The following is a 6,000-nucleotide window of genomic DNA, read 5'->3' as shown; positions in this document are numbered from 1 at the left end:
TCGGTGGTCATGGAATTTGGTACTGCTTCGATTGGAAAAGGTAGATGCAAAGGATGAGAGTGCGTTCGATTACTTCCCCCAGCTTACTCTCGTCTGGCTCCTGGCGTAATGACAGACATGCGCAGTGGAGCTGAATAAACGAACGGTTTCGGATAAAGTTTCGTGCAAGAGCTGGAAACATGGGCGTCGCCAGGATTTTTCTAGAGGGGGGCAAAACATATTCTCCAAAAAGATCTTGTTTTCTCAAAATATTCTCGATTTATCAGTTCCGCCCCCATTAAAGTTACACCAATATGGGTTATCGCTTCTTTTATTTTTTTAATTTTTTTTCTCACTTTTTTTCTTCCTTTTTTATTTGCTTTTCCGGGGGGGGGGGGAGAATGATGCAACCTGACGCCACTTTTTCCTTCATAATATATCATCTCAATGAAGGTCATTCATTGCAAAAATTATGATAAGACATGAATCTGGGACTGAAATATATTTCCAATTTTGTTAAAAAAAACTTTGTACACAATCGCGGAAGTGGCGTCAGGTTGCAACATTTTTCCAAGGCTGCATCCGAATCAATTAACTGTCTAGAGCACGTCCACGCCCAGTGCAAATACGCGGGCCGCTCTGACAATAATTTGTATAGCCGTAGCTGCCTGCATAGAGCTACATAGGGTTTGTAGCTCTATGCTCCATGGAAGCCCGTTTTGGACACTTCCTGAGGCGCCCGCCGGACGTTGCATGGCCATGATGGCCTTATGGGATACTTACCCAAATGACCAGCTCGTCGAGTCGGTTAGTTGGGCCAGGCTCCAGTAAGCGCGAGAAGTCACGTGAGAGGTCAATCGAATGCTGTCGCGCGCTTGCACGAGTAGTAGCGCGGGTGAATCAATCGAACGCGCTGTGTGTAATTTACTGATTGGTCTGCAGGTGTAATGCCGCATGCCTTGTTATTGGTCATTTTTAACCGTAGCCTTGATTGGCTAACGTTATGATGCAGTAGTGGTAAGTGTAATCTTCTCGCGTTGTAAGATATGGTTAAACGTTATTTAGCATTGGATTCTTTTTGGTTTAGTTGTAGGTTACAATATCGAGGTCAGTTTTGTAATATAGGTTTTTCCGGCGAATTTCCGAATTTTTCTAATCAGTTTCATTATCAGCCATTCAATTTCGCGTGAGTTTTGCACATGTGGTCTAATTGGGGTTTCTTTTTCACTTGGGGTTCATTCAATTTCAGAGCGGTTATATTTTTGCCAAAGCTATTACTTTGTTTTCCGAAATCAGTTCTTTTTTCCCAGTGCATTTTTTTTCGAGAGCAGTTATTAATCTTTTTTTTTTAGAGCAGTTTTTTTTTTTCGAGAGCAATTGTTTTTATTTCCGAAGACGTAAGCGGCGCCCTTCCCCAAAGGCCCAATTTGATGACGTCATCGTGTTTCACAGGTCACCATATAAATAGATACCCAGTGTCCGATCTTCCCCGCTTTTTATCATTGATGCAGTCGTGTTGCTGCATGCAGTGGCGACAGCCTAAGTACTTTACATGTACATTCCTCAAAAGTGCAGCCTGTAATACTGAAAATAAAAAAGCTGCTCTTGAAAATAAAAATGACTGCTTTCGGAAAACAAAGTAACGGCTTTGGCAAAAATATAACCCCTCTGGAAAAAAATAAAATTTCGAAAATGAAATAGCGATGGCAATAACGGGCTTTCGTACATTTCGAGCCCTCATTGGCATTTGTAATTTGCGAGTAAGGATCCAAAGCTCTGAAAGTTATGGGATAGAAGTCAGTAAATATTCTGTGAGAAAGTAAAATGTGGTTGGATAGTCAGTGAAAAAGTCCGAAAGTGTAGAAATCATGAGGCGGGAGGGGGGGGGGGGGGTGGGGGGGGGGGGTTGAGGGGGGGGGGTGAGGGGTGACCCCCCAACCCCTCCCCCTCCCGAGCTCTAACTCATATTGATTTCTTCATTGAAATATAGGTTTTCCTGGCCAATTTCACCAAGTTTTCATTCAATTTAACGCCTGGCTCATTTGATTTAGATTGAAATTAAAAAATCACGCATATCGGCATTCCACAATCAAAAAGAATCATTCTATTTCACTATCCGAACATTCTATCGCCTTTTAGCTTCACTCGTCCCTATCAAAGATGCATTCATATTAAAAGTATCGCGTTGTTCATTCAATTTCGTTTAAACCATTAGTAAGGGGTTGATCGGGCATTCGTTTACATTAATGGGCAAACATATTTCACATTTTGTCAAACATCATTTAAGACTTCATACGTGTCCGTATTCCTGTCTTCTTGATGTCTTCAAACCGTAGATTGACTTTCTTTCTTAATTAAAGGGTATGTGCAATGAATTTTTCTCAGGAAGTCTTGTTGCGCAACTCTGTGAAATGTAAGAAAACTACACATTTGACAACACTTTTTGAGTTAATCTTGTTGCAAATGTGCACTTCTTTAAACATTTAACAGTTTCCATGCTTTTCCGGACTAACGCTGTTACTGTGATGTCATTTCAGTTTAGGGTTTTTTCTTACAAATTATTCAAACAAAATTTGCTAATTGAAAACATTTGTGGGAAAGGGTTGGTCATTGGCTTACTGCCATGTGCTGACACATCATATAATCACCAAATAAAAGAAATTTATGACAGCAAAATATTCAAAATTCTAGCAACTTTTTTTTGCTGAAATCTTGGCTGCCTAAAAATGAAATTGAATGAACCCCAAATGAAAAAGAAACCCCAATTGGACCACATGTGCAAAGCTCACGCGAAATTGGATGGCTGATAATGAAACTGATTATAAAAATTCGGAAATTCGCCGGGAAAACCTATATTATTTTTAAGAGCAGTTATTTACATTTTTAAGAGCAGTTATTATTATTTTTGAGAGTAGTTATTTATATTGTTCAGAGCAGTTATTATTATTTTTGAGAGCAGTTATTGATATTGTTCTCAAAAATAAAAATAACTGCTCTTAAAAATGTAAATAGCTGCTCTTAAAAATAATAATATATAAAAAGATGCAGTCTTTGATATCAATTTCACGCTCTTAATTAAATGAAATTAGCCCTGATTTTTTCGGGGTTGGGGGAGAAGAACATTTTTCGCCCAAAACCCTTGTACTTTCTCTAGCATATAAAATATTCTCAATTTTTCCTTTCTTTTTCTCCTTTTTTAGATTTTATATTTTTGTTCTTTTTGCCCCCCCCCCCGCGACGCCCATGCTTTTTGGTTTCACCGATCTGCCAGCTAATCAAGACGTATTCGATATTTTATTCAGGCGATTTTAATGAAGTTATGTTAGGTTGACAGCTTGTTGTTTTGGGGGATGGTCATTATGACTACAATATTTTGCCGAAGGCAACCTGAATTATTCATTCAATGCCATGATATACGGCTCGGCCTACTTACACTGAATAATTTAACGCGTGACCGTAGTTACGTAAATAAAATAACCAACATGCTTAAGGCCAAGAAAAAAAATAAGTCGGTCTCTGGTCAGCGCACGCGTCTATTTTAATCATGCGCGTCAATCCTTTTTTTTCAAAATGTTCCGCGGAAGCTCCAACAGCGCCCTTTATTGCCGCACTTCCTCAATTTGTTTTACCAAAGAGCACCAAGGAATGGAAAATTGCACCAAGAAGGCAAATGATCGAAAGCACCAAGGCAAATAATGGAGGACACCAATATACATGAGGACACCAAAAAAGCAAAATAGTACCCCACCTTGTCTGTACAATCCAAGCTTGAAGAAAAAAAAGAAGAAAAAGCCGCGTCGCCGCGTCAATTCCGACACTTTGGTCTGACCAGAGACCGAATATTTTTTTTTTTTTGGCCTAAACCGCTGCAGAATGTCAAGGCCGACGTGGGTAGTCGGATCGGTAAATTATTACCAAACAAATTGAAAGGTAGTTACGCTTAATATGTTAAGATGCATCCAGATCCAAACTCTGTACTAATTTCTGAAATGTTTGGTATGTCGAAACAAAGTGAACAATCGTAATACTTTCGAATGATCACCGTTGAGCGTAATGACAGACATTCGCAGTGGAGCTAATAAAGGAAAAGTTTCGGGAAAGAGCTGGAAACATGGGTGTCGCCAGGATTTTTTCTAGAGGGGGCTGGGCAAACAAATTTTCCAAAAAAATCCTGTTTTTCTCAACATATTGACTTATCAGTCCTCCCCCCCCCCCCCCCATTAAAGTTACAACAATATGACTTCTCGCTGCTTTTCTTTTCTTTTTTTTTCTCATTTTTTTGTCTTCTCTTTTTTTCTATTATATTCTATTCTGTATTGGTGATTTGTTTTTTTCATTTTCCTTTTCAATTTTTCCTTTATTCGTGGTGGCGGGAAAAACATTTTTCTTTTCATTATATTTTTTAATGGATATTCATCAATTCGTAGACCGTTAAATTGGTATTAGTGGTGGACAGCTGAATTTTGTGATCTCTTTATTAAAATAGACACGACTTGGGAATAGAGTATGCAAATTACGTGACATTTTCACGGCTACTACTCAATAACATGTTCTTTATCACAGTTATATTTTTTTTACAAAATGGGGTGTGTCATTTTTTTTATCATACGGTCACTTTCTTTTTGACTCGCCATGTATTCATCTTTTCATCTGTTATAAACACAAATTGAGCTACTGCCATGGTCACACAAAAATAGAGTCTAATTGCCTGCCTCGTCTCCTTCCTAAATGTCAATTGCGTTTGCATGAGTCGAGAAGACTTTTGTTCCATTAACTCTCTGTCATTTACCTCTGAAGGCCTGGCTAAGGCTGAAATGTATTGCCACTTAATTTGTGTTTAACTTTAATCTGTTAATCTTCCCGCCGTCATCATCATCATTAGCCTTTTTGAGAATTATGGCTGACACAATAGAAGGGCGCTGTCACAAACTGAATGGGGTGGGCGAGATGTACTTTTAGGATTCATGGCTCAGTGCCCACGCCTCTCTGTGTTTTGTACCGTGCCAGCGTATCGCCTGCATCGGCTACTTTGCCGGGCGATTTACTTAAATATTTTAGTGATTTACAAGGACGACATTGCCAATATTTTAATCGCTTATTGTGTTGGCCGTAAACGGCATATAGCGATTAAGAAACAAACATGTCGGGGCCACACAAACATGCAGGGTTGGAAGGAGAATCACAAAGAGGGATGGGGGGGGGGCAGACCAATCCATATCTGGCTACCATCTCTCAATTTTTGGGTCTACATGTACAAGTCTATATTCCATGACTGAAATTTTTAAAAATAGATCAATATTTTCTTGCTCCAAATTATTTTGGAATCAAGTTGCATTTAAGTATCTAGTCGTTAGACTAGTCATTGCTGAAACCAAGGGGGTGGCTGTGGAGTTTAGGGTCCGAGTTCCTATAATAGATGAAACATCCACCTTTAACTTTTTACTTTTGTCAAGTTTCAGCATTACAAAAAACTAGTACAAAATGTCGTACTCCTAAGTTAGAGTTCATCAGATTTACACTTTATAGTAGTTAAACTGTATTTAAAAAAAGTGGCAACAATATATGGAGTTCATCAAATTAGGTTTCCCCTTCTATAAATTAGGTTGTTTCCATTTTTTTAAATTAATTGTGACAATAAACAAATTCGGTTGTCATGTTGTAATTCATGGTATGAAGCAAACATGAAGCGCACATGACACAATTAAGCAGATACAACTAGTGATTGCTAGCTTTCAATCACTTCCTTCACATCCCCATCAACATCGTCATCTCAAGGACAGACTGTTCAGCTGTAATTACTGTCTTATTTTTATAAGAGATTAGTGTTATTTATTATCTGCGGTCTCGGTCTCGCAACTTCAGGTCTCGGTCTCGGACTATCCGGTCTCGACTACTTTTTAACATAAAGATATAAAAGCGCCACCGTTCTGTTTATTGAGATTATGTTCCTTTGTCTCCCTCCTCATTTCCAAGCACACAAGACATGGATGCGTCACTACATAAATCGATTCGATATATAGG

The sequence above is a fragment of the Patiria miniata genome, unplaced genomic scaffold (assembly GCF_015706575.1).
Source record: "Patiria miniata isolate m_02_andy unplaced genomic scaffold, ASM1570657v1 HiC_scaffold_22, whole genome shotgun sequence".
NCBI lineage: Eukaryota > Metazoa > Echinodermata > Asteroidea > Valvatida > Asterinidae > Patiria > Patiria miniata.
This window is presented reverse-complemented; position numbering follows the sequence as displayed.